This window comes from Rhopalosiphum maidis, chromosome 2 (genome assembly GCF_003676215.2).
Source record: "Rhopalosiphum maidis isolate BTI-1 chromosome 2, ASM367621v3, whole genome shotgun sequence".
In the NCBI taxonomy this organism is placed as follows: Eukaryota; Metazoa; Arthropoda; class Insecta; order Hemiptera; family Aphididae; genus Rhopalosiphum; species Rhopalosiphum maidis.
The window spans coordinates 86,406,902-86,431,171 of NC_040878.1; the positions used below are offsets into that span (position 1 = coordinate 86,406,902).

The 24,270-nt window shown below is 31.2% G+C and overlaps 1 protein-coding gene and 2 non-coding genes across 4 annotated transcripts in view; 2 read left to right on the forward strand and 1 right to left on the reverse strand.

Annotated features, from left to right (window-relative positions):
* Positions 1-238: 238 nt before the first annotated feature.
* On the forward strand, positions 239-311 carry Trnar-acg. Its single transcript has one exon. It is a non-coding gene; the product is annotated as a tRNA-Arg (tRNA).
* A 1,322-nt stretch (positions 312-1,633) lies between these two features.
* Positions 1,634-1,706, reverse strand: Trnar-acg. The gene has a single exon. It is a non-coding gene; the product is annotated as a tRNA-Arg (tRNA).
* A 6,772-nt stretch (positions 1,707-8,478) lies between these two features.
* The window catches only part of LOC113554812 (fibroblast growth factor receptor homolog 1-like), a 34,190-nt gene continuing 18,398 nt past the window's right edge, over positions 8,479-24,270 (forward strand). For both annotated transcript variants that reach the window (XM_026958858.1, XM_026958860.1), the window contains exon 1: positions 8,479-8,915. The gene's annotated coding sequence lies outside the window, so the exon portion shown is untranslated. The remainder of the gene's footprint in view (positions 8,916-24,270) is intronic.

Below are 24,270 nucleotides of genomic sequence, written 5' to 3' on the forward strand. Positions count from 1 at the left end.
ATAACTTATAAGGGTTATATATTTTCCATGTTTACGCACTAAGCTTATAATAACTAATAAATAATAATACATGGAGAATTGGAGACTATTATTATATATTTTAATAACATGTTTCAATATTGTACATTTAGATAATGTGTACATATGTCACATTTGCATCGTACAACGTACTAACTATGAGTATATTAATATATTATACGTTAATATGTGGACACATATTTAGTATATGTAAATACCTGGCCCTGTGGCGCAACGGATAACGCGTCTGACTACGGATCAGAAGATTCCAGGTTCGAATCCTGGCAGGGTCGACTAAATACATGTTTTTTATGTTTTTGTTTTGAAAAATTACCTATCACCCTGTTTTTATGCGAGCCACGTGCTCACAATGACGCGGGATTCACTTCTATTAGGTCTCACTGATTTTTTGAAAACTTGTTTTATGATTTAAATATTATGATATGGATCTAGCTCCACCTAAATTTAACCACGAGGACTGAAGTCTGAAGATCTGCGATATCAAGTTAAAAAATACTCGAATATCCTAATAATAAATTTAGTCATGAAATTGTTGATAGAATCATAAAAGTATGTATTTCTACGTAATTTGGCGAAATTCACCAAGTAATAAACCAACTGCTCATACTAAGATTAAATTTTTATATTAAATATAATGGCTTAATGGTGCCACTATCATAGTTTTGTGGTTAACCATTAAACAATTGTATTGATGTGTGAAGTTGTACTGAAAATGAAGCGTTTTTACTGTCTATTGAAAAATTTTTATTTTTTATTTTACCCAAGTTCCACAACAATAACCGTCAATTTTAACCCAAATAATGCAATATTATATTTTATGCTCGTTTTCTTCGGGGGATAGGATATGAATATTTGTTTTCCTTACGCAGCTCAGTATTGACCAATCGTTCACCATGCTAAAACTATGTAAGTACTAGTTGTCAATCGTCATATATATATAACATATAATAATATAAATAACATTACAAATTATTAGTAACTTTGCTGTTTTTTTAATAAATGATTTAGTAATATTATGTTATATTAATTTTATTTTGTAATATTATAGTATTATGTTCATTGTTCTTATATTATTAGTTAGGTACGTTACATTTACTATAATAATATATTTTACAGTTTATAATGTTGAATTTTACGATGGAAAAGTATTTTATTTTTCTTCGAGCTGAATCGCTTACACGGGAAGAAAAAACGTGAGTATTACCTACTGCTCTCCGAGTGGTATAACTGTATAAAAATTAATAGATGTAAAGTACCTACTTAGTATAATTTTATTTTATTATTTTAGGTATTTATTGAATTTTTTGATTGAATTGTATTAAGTTACATTTTTATGTACACATTTAAAAATAATATATTGTTATTTAAATTTCAAACGGAAGTATGATTTTTCTTGGAATTGCAAATATATTATAAAACAATTTGACTGAGTAGTGAGTACGACCTTTATATATAAAATAAATACCATAATAGTGAGTGAATAAGTAAACAATTAAAAGTTTAAATCAAATTCATCATATACAAATCATAATGTAAATATTTTGATCAGTAATTATTTATTGTTAAGAATAAAAAAAATGGGAAAAGATTTACTCGACCTTGCCAGGATTCGAACCTGGAATCTTCTGATCCGTAGTCAGACGCGTTATCCGTTGCGCCACAAGGCCATATGCTTTACTCGTTGTAAATTAAATTATATTACATTTTCTATTATTATTAAAAAATATTCATTATAATAATATCATATTTATAATATTTTTAAGTGAATATTTCAAATTTTAAATACATATAAATCTAACAACTAAATGTATTTAACAATTGTTTAACTCATAGTGCGAGTTCAAAAAAAAAAATTGATTCAAATTGTTGAATACCTTATTAAACTGTTTAGGAAATTAATAATTATAATCTTAAAATTAATTCTTCGAGACTCGAGAGTCGAGATTATATAGGCAGATACTAACTCCTTATGACTTATATTATGTATCTATCTGTAGGTAGTAGGTACTAGTAGTTTTATCATTTATATGATATATAAACATTAACATTTATTGTATGTATGATGTATCTATCAAATCGTGAACATAATATCAGATATAAGCATAATGTAAACATGCGTTTACTGAATTGTCATACAGCTTTTGGACAAAAATGTGATTTTTTTGTACCGGTCTTATTTATGTCGTTTTTTAAATATTAATATTAATCAGTTTGATAATAATTTTTAAAATCATTCAAAGCATACATGAATATACTTTTAATACGTTATGTTATAAGTATTAATATTTTAATATAAACTATAAAGTACGTGAAGGATAATGATATATAATAATAAATTTTACATTTATAATACATCGATCAATAAAAATATTTGAAAAACGCGCAAACAAGATTTTGAGTATTTTTGTTACAAGAATTGCGTGTATAGGTATATCATAATGAAATAACTTGCAATTTTAGGACATCCGTACTGTTTTAAAAAAAAAGTATATATATATAATATACTTATCGACATATCGTGAGTTCAATTTTATTCAAATACATTTTGGATATTTAATACAATATTATTTCGCTCATTCGCTGTATTTAACGACGTTCCTCTTGTCATCATGGAGTATAAACGTCAAAAACATTTGGAAACGTTATATATTTGAAACACACAACGCAAAAAGTAAACTGAAGCCGAGTATAAGTCATAAACGGTTGGGATATTTTTTTTTCTTGTAGTTCGAATTTCGGAAAACTCAAACGGCTAACAATGACGTTTCGGGTCACATAATATCTCTCTCTCTCTCTCTATATATATATATACTTATCATATAGTAATAGAATATGTATATAGACGGCGATGATGAGCTGCTGCGTGTGTGCTACATGTGCAGGTCATCAAATGTCCGCGGGACTAGAGTCACCACATATAATATAATATCTATATATATGTGCGTAGCTGTATAGACGAGCACATCATTAGAACAACGTTCTGGTCCCACAGAAACCCATAAAACCGTATATACATATAATATTATATAGATGCATATATAGTGTACGACGACGATTCCTACCGACGAATATTATTATTGTTCCAGTTGCGACCATTTGGAGTACACGTGAATGGACGGCCGATGAATATGCGTCGACTCTCGACAGCTCATCTCTGTTGTAGAACTTACACATGTAATCGTAATTAAAGACATATTTTTTTTTTTGTTTTTACATCCTCCCGAGCACCTTTACGTATCGTTCAGATGGGAATCTACCGGCTTGTATATAACACATAATATAATATACCTATATCCTATAGTAAACGTGATGTGCACCTTTATACATATGTGCCCTAAATCCGTCTCCCCTTTCCGTTTATACGCGTACCAACATCGTATATGTATGGTATAATATTATCTTGTTTACCGTGCGTCGGGATTGTGTGTCATCCGGCCGTATTATAAGTAGAAGCTCATCGCGAGGGCACGTGCTAATTTGGCTTAAGGTCTCAAATGCAGAGTTTCCGGACACATCTTGATTCCGGCAGAATTGTATATATCTATGTTACGTCAGACAGTCATCGTGGTCGTCGTTGCCGCGTTCAAACCGTTTCTTTGACATTTTATCTAAAACACATGTCTGCAGAAACGCAACACGTACCTAACCTAACTATATTATTATCTACGTACTATTATCCTACGACGCGCGTCGCTATACGGTGCAGAAAAATGACGCACACGTAACTATAACGTATATACAGTAATTAACGCGGCAGAAAACAACTGGAAAAAAAATATACACGCTAAACACTGTATTGGGTATATATGGTATAAGGTCATTATTTCCAACCCCAGAACAGTGTGTTGTACGGCATCGTGTTTCTGAAAAAAAAATCTCTTCAATTTCGAAACGTTTTTACCGTTGTATATAATATTATACTTATAAAAATTAATTAATAACCAATACGCATATTAATTATAATAGTCATAGCTATAATTTTAAATGTGTAAATAAACGCGTAGAAGTTAGTTATTAATATTATATTATTGTATACATAGGTAAGTGCAGATAGGTGCATTCAATTCAATTTAAATTACCATAATGTATACTATAAATACGTGTAAGATGGTTTAATTTAATTTACGTTTCGTGTTTTATTATGCCGATATTTTAAAATTAATTTGAATTAATAATGGTCGTAAGCAATAAATTAAAATATAAATCACCTTATTAGTGAAATCATAACATAAAAATAAATAATTTATAGTTGTATATAAACGAAATTAGTGGTTGCGTTGATAATTTAAAATATCATAAAAAACATACACTCCAAGTTCCAATGTCCAATAAGAAAAAAAAAAGCTATTAAAATAAAATAAATCATTAGGTGGTTACTCAATATAGATTCTCTTTTTAATTTCTACGCTATAGTGACACTTTTGAGTACATAAAACTAGAACATATGTTTTATTTATAATAAACAAATGAACGTAAAACAAGTTATTTACGAGTTTATGTTTATTATACCAAGTGGTGGTTGATAATTGTGTTCTAGGCAACTTTTAGTAATATTGTACGTCTTATACCACCATACATATTATTATAATTTACCAGAATGTCATGTCATTTTTTCTTTGTTTTTTCTAATTTCAACTCCAAATTTCTCACTATCCGATATTTGTTTTTCTATTGAACGTCTGAATATTTATTTTTCAATTAGTTCCTAGATATCGTATATCATACACGGCGATATGCCGACTTATATTAGGATATGTGATAGTTATCATAATGATTCACTTTATGTTTATATAAGTATATACTAGATAATATACTAGAAATTACCTTATTGAATTATTATATCTGTACATTTTATAACTCCCTAGCTACCTCTAACACAAGCTTTTAGCTTACAGGGGGTAGGTAATCAAGTCTGTATTTGTTTAACTTGTTAGTTTGCAACTATTTCTTTTGATTTTTAAAAAAATTTAAATTTAAATATTGGAAGAATATAGGAACAAATTAAAAAAAATGTCTATCAATATATGATTTTAAATTTGAAAGTGTTGAATAAAAAATTAAAACTGACGTTCTTCAACAAACCAATTAATTCAAACTAGATTATAACAAAATATTATATTTAACAAATATGATATATAGCTATATATTAATAAAGCTTATATATTATACACTTTGATAGTTATAATATATATATATATATATATTACTGGCAGTACTAGGTACATGAATAATGATTTGTCCTATAAATATTTGACACATTTTTAATTTATTTAGTAGATTAAAAGTATACGTTTATTATACATAGATATTAATGCGTTGTACTTTCTCGGTTAATTAAAATATATTTATATCTTTGAGTTGAAATATATTTAATTATGTATATATATATATATATGTATATTATGTTTTCGCGTGAACTTAAAAATAATATTTGATCCACTGGTGTTAGCGAGTATAGCAGTCTTGTTCTATTTATACGGTCCGTTGACCGAGTGCGCCGCTGATACTCCCGAATAACGTATCCTGATTTCAACATTATACTATTATGAGAAATGAGAATTTCATGTTTTTTATTTAATTAGGAATAAGGTTATAATTTATTCAGTATTTTAAAAATCGCTTTATTTTGTATAATTGAATGTGTTGTCATTGTATTCGTGTATTTAAAAATAGGTTTTTAAACACTCAAATTAAAATGTATTTTATATTTTATTATAATATTATTTATTTTCTATAGTATGAGTTTTTATTAAGAATAATTATTTTGATAGCATAAAATAGGTATTAAAAAATAAAATAAAGTTTTAGCTTAAAAAAACATAATTTTAGCTGATAACGGAATATACATACAAATCTTATATCATCATTAATATGAGTATCATATGTTTATGTATAAGTATATTATAGTATACTATATATTGTAGTAAATATATTTATCATATAATTAAATTGATTAATGACTGTGTAAAACTGTAAAATGTTAACTTTTTAATATTATTATATTATTCAAATGATAATTAAAAGTTTATGATTTCAGGTGATTATTTACAAATATAAAATTGTGTACAAAATTTCAAGAAAACGAATCAGGTGAATTATCTATATAGATACTATTAAATATTTGTACATATAATATTTTAAAATAATAATATAACCATTATATCTATAATATAAGCATTTTACAATATACCGATTTACTTATACACGTAGACGGCATTATTGACTTATGACTTTTAAATAAATTAGAGTAAATCATCATAGTCAAAGAAAATTATACTACGTTGCTGCAGAGTATAATCGTGAAAAGTTCGTAACACGCGTATAGTATCTCGATAGATAACCATATTATGAAGGGGCCATTTAAAAAAATAATGAGCATTTTTAGCAACGTTTTATTATATTATAATATACAAAAATCGAATTATATCATACTTTAAATATCGCAATTAAACAGTAAGACCGGGCGCGGAACTATACATTACACTATATACGTGAACTATTACGATAATTCAGTGTGCGTGTACATACCTACGGGTGTAAGGTATTTATGTAAAAGAAAATTTGAAGAAAAACTTTTTCTTGTCACGATTTTGTTAAACCATGAAGGCATAGTGCAAATACGATAGTATTATGTTTGATGATGGTTGAATGTAATATTTAAGCGGGCGGATAATACGTGTATTTGTGTAAAAAAGTTTTTCGATTTGAAAAAAAAAATTGCGATCGAAACGGCCGTTATCTCTTGTTGCGTGCACAGCAGCGGTAATATTTCAAAAAAACATTTCAAGTTCCGGCTACTTTTTGGAAAATGTGTTGTACGAATATATAAATGAAAGTGTACTTATTATTTTTTAAAAATTATTAGGTATCTGAAAATGAAATAGATTTTTTATGTTTCACGAATTATTTACAATTATTATTATTTTAAAACATAGATAATTCTTATAACATTTAAATACATTTTTATTCGTATTACATATTATCATAGTTTATATAATTATTTTATACAATAATATGATACCTAGGTATATATAGTTTTATATTACAGAATTATAGGTATTAACTTTACATTTCATACACAAACAAGTAGTACAAATAGAATATGATTAACTTATAACCAATACAAAAATAATATATTTACACACAGTGTTAACTATAAGGCCTATGGCCTATCTTCAATAATACAATAATACAACACAACATAATATACTCGTATATCAGAACGTATTAGTATTCACTGCACACATTATAGGCATAGCAACACCTTTCATATATATTATATTACTGAACTCTGTACGTTTACGGTACAGTTATTTGTGATTTAAAACTCCATTCAACTGTTCTATAACTTTATAAGACTTATAGTCTTATTGTCTGTGGAAATTTAATAGAAAACAAAAAAAACTTACATTTAAGATCCTTGTATATTTATTTGCTTTATATTATACCAATTTCGTGATATTCCCTGGATATCAACTTATACTTAATTGGTCATTTCCTGATCACGTTAATAAATACTTATGGGCATAAAAAAATCTATCCTATAGGTATACGATATACGTATTGCTATAGAAACTTAGCCAAGTATGACGACATTGATTTTTATTTAAAATATTTAAAACAGCGTTGAGAATTATAGCAGAATTTCCATAAGAATTATGTTTTATTAAAATAATAATATATAGGTACTTCGTTTATTCTCATTTTTACAATTTTATATAATTTCATTATATGTTTCACTTATGAATTATATTTTAATTTAGAGATATTAAAATATTAATTGATTAACTATGTAATGGTCCAATAGTATTATAGATGGGTACTAAGGTACCTATATATTGTATATTTATAATGGAATAATAATAAGTAATAACATACCTATACATTGAGTGTTATGAGTTAGGTGGATTTTAAAAATTAAATATTTGAGAAACTAAATTGTTAGTAACTGTTAAACGTGTAATTTTTTGAAACAGCTTATTTTCAATTTTTCTAAATTTAAAAATATATCTGATATGATGACATACCTACAGGTGAACTGTACTTATTCGGTGTGCACGAGGCACTAAAATTTATTAAAATATTTTGGAAAATTGTATGAATTTTTTTCAGTGATTTCCTTCTACAACGCATCTTTGTCATAAAACGTTTGTACATATGTATTCAAAATGTCCGTCTAAAGCGCTCATCATTGACTTAGGCGTACAATCATATAGATATAGATGTATAAATGTATACGAATATTTTATTATTATTTTTATTCAGTTTGTACGCACGACCGGCGTCTGCGGTGCCGGCGGCAGTAGAGGTGGAGGGCGACCGTTTACCCTGGCGCGGCGGACCAATGGCAGCGGCGCGTTCCCCGACTCCGGCCAAAGGATAATACAGCGCGGCGGCGCGCAACACAAGAATAGTACTTGTGCCGCCGCCACAGTGTGTTTATATTATTATCATCATCGTCGTGTGGCACACGGCAGACACAGTCCACCCGACCGTCGTATCGCTCGTGTGTTTCGCGCATCAGTGTATTTGCTCGCCCGCGATTTCCGTATTGATATTTTTTTGTGCACTTTTTTCGTCGTCAGAAAAAAAAAAAAATAACTTAATCCAAATCGAACACAGTGCGTCTACTTTAATCGTTGTGTATCGTTACACATAATCATATAGATCGAAAAATCGCGTGTACAACACTCCCACATATAAGACATACACATCTCACCGGTCTAATAATATACGCGTTTCGACCATGGATTTCGTCGAGTCCCGCGAATTCGCCTGACGACCGGCGTTTTATTTTGTACCACACACACACGCGCGCGCGCGCGCGTTATTGTACACATAATAACAAACTAGACCACAATTCGTCAGCTCGCCAAGTAAGATTTTATGCTCGTACCATTTAGCTTCTTATTTTATTTATTTATTTATTTTTTTGTTGTTACGTATACAACTGCATTTTATATTGTTATATAATGCACAGTTCGTCTTGTAGGTTTCCACCAAATATCTTGCATGTGTGCGACACTTGTACTGCGCAGACGTTTGAAAATTTGCTGGTCTATTAATTATTATTTACTATATTTTAATCATAACCGTCACACAACAAAAAATGGTGATGAAAAATAGAGTTAATTTAGTGAGGTGATTACCGCTGGTTTTCAGACTAACCATCATGTTTCAATTGAACATTTAAGTAATATCGGATTTGACATTGGCGGCATTGAGTAGCAATATATTATAACGCATATAAATTAGTCCATGTAGGCTATAGTATATATATCATATATACATAGCACCGTATAAGTGCATTTAAGCGCAAATCATCGCTCGATGTTTTTCGATCGGAGGACACATGCGGGGTCGATCGTTGGTACCATCTGTTTTTCTCGAAACGTCCAAAATGTGAACCATGTCAACCCTGCGCAAGAAAACACATTGCACGGCGTAAACAATAACACGTTGCAGCAAAGATAGAATTTATATTATACACCCTTAATGTGGTATACTCCGAGGATTGGTATTCGATTAAAATATATAGTTGTAACAAAAGTTATAGTCTTATTATGAATATAACTATTTTGTGTACCTCTATACAACAAATATAGATATATTGAAAAATTCGATTTTTTTTCTTGTTTAAAATTTTAAATTTTAAACTAAATATAAGTACTAATTGTAGGCAATATTTGATAATTTTCTTATTTTCAGTCAATCTTATACTAGATATAAAAAATATTTATAGATATACCGTACATATAGATACTTATACATTTTTCTTCACATATATGATATATACATGTGTAATACAGATTTATAGGTTAATTGGTCTATTCGTATAATTGAAGTCAGTAGTATCAGTAGTAAGTTTTTTCTAGATTTTAAAAAGCCGTTATTGTTATAGTACCTATTACCCGCTGATTAAAAATAAAAAGTGTAGAACTCGTAATAACATTAAAAAGTTTCACGGTTATATATATAATACAGAAGGAAATATTATAAATCTCCAGTTTAATTAGGTTCTCTGGAAATGATGTAGACTCTGCTACGTATAAATAAAAATCAGGGCTCAAAATAATTCATTAGCCAGTCGTTTTCTCCTACTCTCTCGAACACCGCCACATTCATACATAATAATAATATAGTGGCCGCCGCCATAAATTGTAACACATTTAAACACCATATCCTCGGCCTCCCCGCGTTGCTCATAGCTCATATTTATCACATTCGTGTATACCTACATGTCGATGTAAAAGATTCATAAGACACACATTTCTCGTCGTGATCACATGACAACGTGCAGTATGTTTTTTATAAAGATATTAGAACCTAAAATTCTAGCCACATATAGCTCGGACACATTGATTCCGAACGATTAAATTCTTATCCATAGATATGATATGTAGTGTGTACTAATTTTATTAATCAATCAGTAAAATTATCGTTCACTTAATAATTCAACTATAAAATATGTTAATTGACTTTTAAGTGCAGTAGGTACCTATATGGTAATATGGCTATTTATAAATATATGCAAATCTATATAGAATTTTTGAGAATTGGTACTAACAAAAAGTATCGCAACTGATTATTTTATATGTACACATTTAATACCTATGTATAAATTCATAAGACTCGCAGGCAGTTTATGTCGAATAAAACCACATATAAATGTTTCAAACTCTGTAGACACATTTTGTTGATGAGCTCGAAATCCCATACTTTAGTGTGTATCCCACGTATATACTCCATAAAATCGTATCGAGTTACTTGTTACGATTCGCAAACGTGCCGCGGACGTAATCTTTTCATCCTACAACGGTCCGTCTATATACTACACTGTATTATATAGTAATAATATACCACAGCTAGAGCGAGACGTTTTGCGACCACAGCATCACATCGTGTAATGTGGATAGTACCTATATCCGGTTCGAGGGAAAAGAAAACAAATCCATCTCGCCGGTCGGACATCACGAAACATCTCTTTGTGCTGTTTGACTTTTATTGACACTATATATATATATATACACGTATAGCATGTATTTCTCGTCCCCTAAAACTACGCGCCATAACGACTCGCGTTTAGACGATAAATTTCGGCCGTTTATAATGTAAATCCGTCACACGATACGGTTTTTACGAGTTCAATATGATGACAGCTCACCGAATCTCGAAATTAAATTATTATACTGTGAAAATAATAATTGTGATCGGAGCTCCGTTCACATGCTGATCACACACACACACACTGCACGCGGACTTATCACATGGTGCTTGCGGTCGTATATAAGACTTATTATACACTATATATTATACGAACAATAATAATTAACTCAATGACCGGCAACCAAACATTAGGACCATAACTATTAAGTCATATTCCATAATAAAATACAAGTGTAGTCACTTGATTTGATAGCTTAACGGTTATGTATATTTCATATGAATATTTTTTTAGATTTTAAATTCAAATGTATATAATACACGGATGAGTCCAGTATTGACGAGTAAAATTACGGTTCTATCATTAATCTGACCTTTGAGTACCTATCCTCAAGTGTCAACAGTGGAACACCTATAATTTATATATTTTAATCCACTCATAGACTATAATTAAGTGTATCATAACAATATTGTAATGATTCAATACTTCGCGTGTATAACATCCACGGTCGTAAAAAAGTTATATTCAAATTGTTAATGTAATATGATTTCGATAAGACGTACACGTACGGACAAAACATATACTTATCGTTAATAGACGAGTTTAATTCAAAACAATTAAATATTTATGATCCAAAATATTTATAAATACACTTAAATATAATTTAAATGGAATATGTTTTACTGATAAATACACGCGCGTTATACATACCATGCAAGCGATGGTTCTGATAAAAGAGCAAAAGAAATCACAAGTGATGTTGGTAAATATAATAAATACATTTGAGGAAAAAAATAAATCTGTCTACTAGTTTGTAAGCCTATATCAGTTATACTCACCGGGTGTACAAATATAATCTCCAAAATCCAATTATACGATTAAAAAATAATGCTGTCTATTCGATGAGTTTCGAATACAATGTCTCAATAATAGCATTATTTATTACAACTTAGTAACTTACAAGTACCGGTTATGCGACGCCATGTCATGTGTATTACGGAAAATTAAATCTGTACCCACAGAAAACATCTTTACATAATGTTATGTACCGCGACCGTATTATAATACTCGTATATTTATATTACCTATGTATACGCGATAAGCTCGTTGACGTATTATGTGTAAACCTTTACAGACGAGACGGAAAATAGTAAATATCCATTCACGAGACGTAATATTATATCAAATCAAACACCGTTTATCGAATATAATAATATGGTGTTTGCTTAACCTTCTTTAGCTTGTACGCGCGTTTATATTTGTTTAATCCTTACACCTATGCTGTCTAGTCGCGTGGAAGTGCAACGGCAGTATAACGAGAGTTTATCGCGTATTATTCGGTACGATTTCAAACAGCTAACAGGTACCTATATAGTCTATATGGCTATGTCCCTACAGTCTACATATATGTATTATATACATGCTGTACATAGGTACATGTTGAAATCTCCCGTCCATCACGCGCTGGCACGTCGTTCATCGTCGTCGTCGTGTCAATCGTCACTGCGATATGACGTGTACCTATAAATATGAAAATTTAAATATCGTATATGTCGCTTGCCTCGTGTAACAGCTAAAACGTTATAAAAATCTGCAGGCTATTTTAGGGAAACAACTCGTCCTTCGACACGGCAGCGCGGGATGTGCACGCTGTGCGGGGTGAGTTTATTCCGGGGGTTGTCCGCCACCGGGTGGTTGACGGGCTCAAACAGGTGTTGTGTGCGTGCGCGTATGCGTTGATGATGATAAGGGACTATCGGCGAGGCCCAGTACAACAATAATATTATATTATTTCGTGTTATTGTTGGAGGCGCGTGCGCGTGTATCGCGTCGTAATATACGTAATAAATATACTGTTTTATAATATAAAACGCGGGTGTGTTAGTCTACACGTGTGTGTGTATGTGTGTACAGAGGCACGGAGCACACATAATAATAATAATAATAATAATAATGTATATAAACACCGGGCCGAGACGCTGTGCAGACGATATGTACGTACGCGTCTCATTCCGCGTGTGTATATACCGTAGTGCATCATAGTATTATAGGGTGTTGATAAAACCATTAAATCCGTGACGGCCACGCGCAGGACAGATAATAAACAGATATCGTCGTGTATCGATGCCGTAATGACGTATATTATAATGTACGTACACTGTTATAATATCAATAATGTATAGGTATAGCTGGTACATTGTGTTGTGCGGATTCACCGGTGAAAAAATGTTGGCATATGCTGCGCGAGTAATCGTCATATTATTGCACCGATGCACGCCGATGCACACTGATACACGCGATTTCTGCATCGATATTATATTGATAATAATCTCGTATGGTACGTGCGATCTGGTTGGATTAGTATACGGACACGATGACGTGATAAATAAATAATATAATACGTGTAAAAAATCAATATATCTAATAGCTGCTATTCATGTTTAGGTATTGAACTATATTTTTAGGCAAATTAGTCGATAATATTCGTAAATTTGTAATAATATTAATACCTACATCAATTTGATTGAGTATCGAGCGAGTCCGATAGGATTTTCGGTGAAACGATCACTCGCGTGTCACATCGGTGACGAACGACTATCGGACCTTGGGTATACCGTATACGTTATCTACACCTATATTATTCGGTGTCTCGGTGACACTACCTGTATTATTACAATATTATTTACCTTTGCCCTCGCCCCGAAACGCTGCACCCATATTTTGTGCGTATATACCTATATACGTATATACGCGTCTCGACTTTTTGGATAGCTACGCACTTACAAAAACGATCGAGTAAATCAATAACAGAGCCATGTTCGGGTGGAACGTTTAAAAATATAGATATCTGTCTTTGTATATTTCTATTTACACTCGGGAGACCAACAGTCACACCAAAATCGGACGACGTTTTTATCTAATCTCGCGATGAACACGGGGGCCAAAGTGTATATATTGTAGGCTACAGCTAGATAAAGTTTTTATAAATTTACGGTGCATTATGCTGTGTACAGTATACACATTATTTTACAAACTCGAAAGCGGTCATCGTAACACATATACACACACACGCCATATTGTTATTCCCTCGTATGTCGTACGCACATGTCACGACATTGGCATCGCACCGGTATATGGGGAAAATATACTATATAAAAACGAAAAATAAATTGTTGGTATACTATATTGTATAATGTTATAATAGTAAATACGTGTATATATATATGTGTGTATCATTATAATATGCCCGGGTGGTACACGAGTTGCGCGCGTATCCATCTGCAGCATCATTAAAACATGGCGGGCGAATATTTTATTTGAAACACGACGCGCGGTGTATATAATATAACGCCTATACTCCCTGTACAGTGTATAATGCGTATAACGATGTCGGGTTCGATGCGATATTTCACGAAATAAAATAATTAATAACGAATGTCGAAAGGTAGGTAATAATAAGCGGGCACCGTCCCCAAATTTGCGTTAACGATCCGATCCTGTGCACGCTGCAAATATAGTATAATATCGGATTTCACATATATTATATTATCGTCCCCGTGTCGGGTAGGTACCTCCGCCACTGAGAGCTACCTAAACTCGCGAGACGGCCGGAAAAATATATTCGAAAATTTTTATTTTCTTCCGATTTTCGCTTTTTCCTCTTCCCTCCGCCCGATATAGGTTATGTTTGGGCCGTTTGACTCCTATGAATTTGTTTACGTAATCTGAAATTACGTTCGTTTATAAATCTTGTTCGCTGCAGTACTTTACTCCACGCGTTCGATGTTTCTCGATAATGCATAGAACAGTTATTTGTTCAAAAATTATAAGCCCCTCGAATCGTCGTTTAATAATTCAGTTATACAAACAATATTTTTGAATTCTATAAAAGCGGCCTGTAATCTACAGAAGTAGGTATCGATTGACGCGTACCTTATCAAACGTGTTTTGATGACATTGGTAAATCTTAAAATGTGTGAGTTTCAAAACGATGACGTGCCTCCTGACATGCACGCGCCGATTTCGTTTACCTATAAAATTCCACAAGAACTCCATAAAATATTATAATATTTATATTATATATTTACAACGTCCTAAGCTCATTATTGAGCATTGGTTGATTTATGATCGAGACTAAAAATATGTATAGTATGATTGCGTGTGCAGTCAAGTTGTTTATATATATATATATACTTATAATACGGTACTCTCGTGTTATAATTACATTAATCCATGTTATAAATTATAATATACATTGTATAATGGGTATAATATCATATTATAGCCTTTCAGAAACAGCTATTACTTTCTATTTACTTATCGTTTTAATAATAAATTATAATTATTTATAATTAGATACACTAAATTTTTAAACTACCTATATTCAAAAATAAAAGATATTTTTTAATTATATTAACGATTACAATAATATTATAATATGTTTTTCGATGATTATAATAATTATTAATTATTTAAAAATAAGTTAACGCTGAACATTTCTTATATTTACTAAAATGAATCACGAATGATCTCATACATACATATATATTTATATACAAATTTAATAGTTCATTTCAAAAATAAAATAATTATACCAACTAAAAAATTAAACATTATACGATACGCCTACGTCTTGTAAGACGGAGTTAATAAACTATGATTATTATTGTCGTGTAAACTATGAAGGAGTTGTAATGTACCTATTATGTATTAGTACATAAAGGCGGACGAATTTTAAAAGCAAGACGATCGTATTCGATTGCTAAGTGCCACACACACACATACACCATCATTATTGTTGCGCAATTATTATGTGTAGTAGCTCACATTTTCCGTATTTCACTCATTTAAAGTATAATTGGATACGACATAATAATATCGCATTGTAATAATAAGTAGGACGCATAATTATGCCAGCCGAAATCGTAGAGGTAATATAATATTTTACGTTTCCCACACGTGTTTCGTATGTTTTTCAGTTACATATCGGAGGAACGCAGCGTACACGGTTCAACTGGGCGACCCGGCGATCTATATATGAATGGATTATTGTATAATATACTATCGGGGTGGTTTATAATACAAATAGTATACAGAGTGATTCACTAAGTATGTTCACCCCGAATTTTTACTTTATAAAATGAATTTATTCAAATTCTGATTGAATTTTTAAATATACCTACTTAAAGACTATATTTTTAAATTCTTGACATTTTTTTGTACTACTCAAGGAGTGGTTTGTGGCCATACAAACTTCTATTTTTTAAATGAAAACACACTTTTCTATTGTACATTTTTTAGTGGTCGTCTAATTCAGTATCATTCAAAATTTAATCTAGTAGTTATACAGTTCTTGAAATTTTTAAATTAAGCATAATAGTCATTAATATGGGCTTAAAAAAATATCAAATATATGTAATATTGGATATAGTATTTATTATTCTTAGACCATTTTTACAAATTTTAAATTTTAATTGATTAATATAAATTATTAAAATTCATCATAGCGTCATATTTTATCTTAAAACGTGATATCATGACTTATTATCCTTAGTACTCATATAGTTAAAGAACTCGAAAATTATTCGGTCAAATTTCGAATTAGTTGAACATCAATGTTTTAAAAAAAATATTCAGTAAAAAAATGGGTTTCATTTGATGAACAGAAGTTTTGTACTTTCAGTAGTAGTACAAAAATTCTCAATAATTTTAAAATAGACTTTGAATAAATTCATTTTTTAAGAAACAAAGGGGGTGAACATTTCTTACGAATCACTCTGTATACAAAACATATGGTGACTACGATGCAGAGTATATACTCGCGATGAGGTATGATTCTGATTTAACATAATATAATTATTATTGTTAGGCAATGCTGCAATGGTATAAGACAATATTTTTTTTTTCGTATTCTTGTTGCACGTGTGACTACGATGCGACACGCTTTAAAAATATTATATTTATAAAAAATATACCATTCGTTTTCATCATCAAAAAAAAAAAAAAAAAAAAGCGTAAAATGCGACACAACAAGCGTTATTCGAATCAATGGTTTGGTCATTTTTTTTTTTTTTTTTAGAGCGTTACACCGGCTAAACGGGTCGAAAAGGCGCGCATATAGTATTGCTATTATCATTATAATTCATAATAATAATAACAATAAAAATAGTAATATACTAATATTATATAATATAATATATATATAGTGTGTATGTGTGTGTGTGTGTATATATATAATATATATATTATATGATACGTAATGATGTTACAAAGACTGCTCATCGTCCAACAATGATGGATAATAAACCATGTCGTAGGTCTACGGTGGTGCGATTAAGTGAAAAGAAGAGAAGAGAAAATCATCACGTTCTCTTAAAATCCGACTGTATAGCTTGACACGCGTTATTGCGTTAATGTGGAGAAGAGCCTATTGTGTAGTTATATATGTTGTGTCCGAGATTTCCGTGTCGTGTAGTCGTTGGGTTATCGAAACGTTCAAAACCACACGACAATATTAGAATAAAACAGCGCAGCGTTGTACATAATAATATTATACAGAGTGGTTCGCCGCCAAGCATGCTTACGCTCTTTATCTATCCTTCAATAAATTCATTTTTGAAACATTTAAGTACAATTTAAAGCCATAAAGGTACTTTGATTTTTAAATAATTTATTGATGTTTGTGTGTGTGCCGTGGTGATACACATTTATTTTTTCAAATCAAGAATCACCCTTTTATATTGCAAATTGCTGAGTATGTATGATATTTATTGAAAATGTCGATGAATCTAAGTCGAAATTCGAGCGATTACTTTTCGAGTTGTTTAAGACTTAATGTGATTTTAAGTTGGCAGTTTTAGTTATATTGGACACTAGAGTCTAGACTGGTAAATGTTATCAATTTTAATTTTTATTAATGACGCACACGCCCGAACAAATCGTTAACAATTTTGTTTTTTGACAGTTTGATACTTAAAGGATCATCATCGCTTCCCTGTCATGTATATAGTGTTTCTATTTTTAAAATAACCGTCGTTTGGGTACATAGCGTTTTCACGGGAGACGACGACGACGGCCTCTGCGTCTGGACCTGAAGCTATTTACCGGGTTTTAACTACCTACGCAGATGAGGAGTCGTCCGTGGCCATAAAATGACGACAGCAGCAGCAGTGGTGTATTCCTCGGGGTTTTCGGCGAGCCACACGCACACACACACACGTGAACGGCACATGTGTAGCGAGCGGGGCTGTCGATAATCTGCGAGTGCCTCCACCGCCTTCGTATGCAAGTTCTATACTGTATACACATATTGTAATAGTATAGTAAAATTTAATTCAATAAGTGTACGTATTTTTCATACGATTCGCGGTCGTTGCATGCGTATAGGTTTATTGTGGAACGCAAATTTCTGTGACAGTTGCAAACAAAAATTTCATATATTATCGCTTTGCGCGTGTTTGCCATTATACACATAATTGTCGCGTATACTCTCCGAGGGCGTATAAAACCATATACCAATAACGCGGGTCTTACTGTTTTTTAACCGTCTATTTAACCCATCGGAATTTAGCCAAACACGTGCGCTAAAAAAAAAAAAAAAAAAATGAAGAAAAAGGGCGTTAAGTGCTTTACCGCGGAGCGGGCGCGTTTACAACACGCACGCACTGCAGCAATATCGTATTGGGTGTATACGTTCACGTTATATACATCGTACGAGACGCTTTTACGAATTTTTTTTTTACTGTTCGCCATCATCGCATATATTATTATAATATCATAATACGTCGCTCGCGCTGCTCCACCGTTTTATTTATTTTTTATTTTCGGGAAGACGCGTCGCACAAAACTTCCTCCCCCGCACACGTGTGACAGCATCGCATCGTCGCCGTCGCTAATCGTTTCCGGTCGAACGTCGCCGAATTTGTATTCCTATACATAATATTATAATAATAATATGTTTGTGTATGTTATGGAAAAAAAAACGAATCAAAAATAAACAGCGACGACAAGTCCAAAAACTTCATCGTCACGTCGATTTAAACTCATACACGTTTTCCGGTCGTCATCGTCGTAATAATATTATACATTTTAGTCGTTGTTATTATTATACTGCACACTACGACTTTATACGATCATAATTCATAATAATATGCTATACATAATTTTATTTTTCGGGTTAATTTTTCAAATTAATAATAATATTATGTTCATTTTAATTTAGTGTGATAAATTATCATTATATAATACGTATATTTTGCTGATTTATTCTAGAAGTTGGCACATGGGCAACAAAATGCATGCAGTATTGTTGCGTATAATAAGGGGGAGTTTAGAAGATAGTATTATATTGTATGCGTAGGACACTTATTGGAAGACGTAATTTATAGATTATATCAATGTTAATCAATTTTTATTGTGAAATAACATCAATATTTATATTATAATAGAAAAAAATATACCTTACTAGGTTTTAGTTGTATACATGGTTAGGTGGTTATGGCTACATGGGTGGATGGGTAGGTTAACTTTAATAATTCGTTTTTGTTAAAATGTTCGTGATACCACTGACTATGATAAGTATATAAGTTGATGAGGCTGATTTCACGTTAACGGTAGAAAATATTTATTTATACTATGGTATTTGTACGGGATACTTAGTTAATGTCCAATAATTTTATACGCTGCGTGCATATATGCGCGGAGAAAGCGCGATTAAACGATTTTCGAAACGGGCACAATATAAGTTCTCATAAATTATTCTGCGTGGATAATATTAAATTATATTATACTTCACATTACAGCGTTCTGGTGACATTCGAGTAAGGGATTTGTTTTTCGTTACATAGAATTATTAAAAGTTGGGTATGTGGGTTCGAATTATTTGGGTTTTTAATCGCCATTATTAGGAAATTGTGTTTTTAAAGAAAATCGTTAGTAAAATTGATTGAAACCTTCCGTACAGTATAGGGAAAAAATCCAAACACATCGTCAGTAATCGTGCGGGCGTAGATGAAAAAAAAACAGAAGTAATCAAAGTTTATTTTTATGAAATAATTTACACGGACCGGCGAGTAGTTATATAATAACATTATGCAGTATGTATACGTATCGTATTCGTTTTAAATTTAGCAAAAACATTATTTCCGCTGCGTATATTACAAATTACAATGCTGTATTATGTTTACGAGGCCACCCCGGTGTCTGAAAATATATTTTTTCAGCGTCGGCAGTGGTTGTTCTAGTAGTAAAAGGGAAAAATAAAACCACTAAAACAATAATATAATATACACATATACACCTACCGATAATAATAAAAAACGCACACGTGTCCCCGTGCGCGCGGACGCGGTTGTTTTACCTAAACAGAGAGAGACGGCAATACTATAATATGGTCGGCGTGCGTTTTGGAATATTAACGAACCGAATAGGAAAAAAAAAATGGTAGTCGCGACTTAGGTACTACTGTGACGATACACACACACATATACAAAGTTTAATATTATCATCGTGTATCTACCACATAAATATATAAATAAAATAAAAGTACGTAAAAATTATTATTATTATGTGTAAACGACCGAAGACAGTGCTCTTTCACACACACACACACACACACACACACACACACACACACACACACATTATCATAATATTAGACTCGCGTGTGTTTGTGCCGTCTACAATACACGACGAGCCGAGGGTGGAGACGCTAATTTACGGCACGGCCGGCCGTGTCGACATGCTCGGACGTTATATCATATTATAATATTATCATATATCTACCTATATATGCCACAGGTGTATAGTTTATATTACATAAACGATGTGAGTTCGTCTTTCTTTTTTTTTTTTTTTTAATCAGAAGACCATTGTCGCAATCGCGTGCGCGGGATGATTTACACCTCCTCCAACCGTTAATAATAATAATAATAATATTTATACACCACAGTGCAGTATATAATAATATATAATGGATATATACTAAATATACACACACTGCGAACCATAACCTATCCTCTCGCCAGTCCTTCCACCTTATGAAGCGGTTCTTATATCGGTATAATACGTATATTATACACATATAAGTAGTGATATAATTTATTGTACTATAAATATTATCAAGTTGATATATATATATAATAAAGCGTAAACGTTATAATATTATATTACATTAGCGTATGTGCGTTGTGTGCAAGCCATGTCATTGTAATACAGAGTGGTGAGTAAAAAAAGAACACCACGCCAACCACAACAACCGTTGATAATCTGTATAGGTATGTAATGATTAGAAAACACGATGGACCTTTGGGCGAATCAATGTCTAGAGTTTACGTTTTTTTCAGTATGCTGAACGGCCGACATCAGGGATTCACTTTTGACATACCTACTCAGTACTCGTATACTCAACAGTCGGTCGATAGTCTATGAGGTTTAATAAGCATAACGCTTTCTGTTGATTAGTTGCTATCTTAATACCTTATCGTTAACTAAAAACAACCGACTTAGGTAGTGAGGTAACTGTGGAAGAACGCACCTAGGTACATCTCTCGGGATTGAATGAAACTTCAGAAAGACAACTAAACGACAACCATCCCTTAACTTTCCGTTATTTCTTTGTATAAATCTTGATTTTCAAAGATATAATATTGTTTTTAAGTCAATCCATAATATATACGTCGGTCTCTGAGATATTATATTTTTTACTTGTAGCGAATCGATTGAGATAATATAAAATATAACATGTACGTATATATGTCACATAGCCACATATAATTTAATGGTTTAATAATTGAACGGTTGAAAAATTGCATATAAGTAAGTAACAATGTATAATAATATACATAGGCGAATAAAGGGATTTTCTTTTGAACAATCATTATAATTGGGTGGATTAAAGTGTTTTAAGTAAAATAAAAATTGTGTTAAAGAATTATTTTCAGAGATACAGGTGGTTAATTACACCAGTTTTAACACATGATATCGCAGATATATAGACATGGAAGTTTGTAATGTGCAATTAAACCATTTACGATTTTGCAATACGTCAACGATAAAATAGCAATATATTATATTGAATATAATATTATCAATTATTGTTATTATTTTTTTTTTTATTGCATTTATTTAATTCGTATAACAGTTTGGTCCTTAAAATATAATATACTTGTAAGTTGGTCGTTTTTAATTATCAAATCTCAAACGAGTATAAAATCTATTAAAACAAAAAAAAAAAAAAACTCGTATCGCAACAATGTTTTCAAATCGTTATTTCGACCGTTCAAAAGGATTAATAGTACACGTATAAAATAATATGCAACATGCAGATATAATATACCTTATTTCGATTTTAGTAAGTTATAATTCATAGTGACGGATATATTATTATCTAATATTAATGGAAAAAAAATCGAATTACAGGATCGATCAATATAGTGTCTTGTACGACGACGAATCTGCGTACGATTTTGACTCCGTCATTTATAATAATAATAATAATAATATCATATTATGTAGGTACACGATGTCGACGGATTATTATAATATACTGTTTTGCGTAGGCGCAAAAATAATTGTGCCAGCAATTATACGTTTTTAAATGCCCGGAGAACGCTCGCGTAATCATTATTTCGATATTATATTACAATTCAGCGTTCAAGATTTATTTTCTAATTAATTTTAGTCAATTTTAATTGCGTATTTGTTAGAAACGTGCAGCGATTTTTCCACTCGTTTTATACACGCGTCCAGTGGAGTTCGATGTATATGTATTTTATTTCAAATTATAATTTTAATAACTGTATAAGACCTATTTTTTGTAATTGTTCGTATTTCAACACTTATTGACACTAAACATTTACACAATCTAAAAATGCCGTTTGGCGTTTATAATAAATAATGAGTTCTTTATTTGAACACAAAGTCAAATAACATTTTATGTATCAAACATCACAAAGTATGTAACCTTGTACATTCAGTTTTTACATAAATCATTATGTTCGAATAGAATTTTTTGCTTCAAGATTGCGTTCTGTTTATTCTTATCATAAATCAGTTTAATAACTTTCATAAAAATGTTATGATAATATTATATAGGTATTAATTGACTGTAAGTTAAAGCTATTATAATAAAACCATAATTGGTTCATGATGTGTGAATCTTGAAAATTATTAGAAATTATAACACACTTGCGAGGAATTCGTTATACCTACGAATCGTATATATATTATATACACCCAAAAATAGGCTTTACCGCTGAATATTTTTTATATTTTAGTTGACTTGAATTGGGAAAACTCTCACGGTTTTCGTAATCATATCGTGACCCGAGGAATTTTATTTTATTAATAAATATGTATGAATTGCGACATAATAATAAAATACATATTATCGATGCGATCCAAAGACGAAATATTATATTTAGTGAATTCTTAACGAATAATGAAGATATATTTTATTCCGTTTGAATTGCTGCAATCCTACATGAGCCATGTCGAAGACTATCTACACTATTACATGCGTACATAATATATTATTTATAATTGATTAAATCGTATATAATCACAGTGTCTACTCGTTTCGAATTTTAAAACTTATAAGTTATGTTGCGATACATATAGTTTCTGATATATGTAATATATATATATATATACGTCAATGAGCGGCGTCCCTACAGACACATACAACGTTAACTGTCGGAATTCGTGTAATTTGGTTGCTCGGTCGTTTGGTGAATATATTGCGATATTCGTGACAAAAAATCGAAACGTTCGAGCGCAACGCGTAATGGAGTAAACCCGACGCACGTCGTTGATAATTCGACCTACCGCAATCGCACGGTCGTGTTATAGTAGTATGCAAATGTAAATATATTATATGATAATAATTAAACGACAATAATTATGGTTGTAATAATAATAATTATCATCATTTTTTATCACAATAACAAAAACTCAACTGACGGCTACGATTTTACAGATATATTGCCGACCAGTGTATGTGACCGCTCGTGCGCGCGCGTGTTGTTGCCGTGTGGGTGGGGGTGGAGGGGCTGTACGATTACGCAATT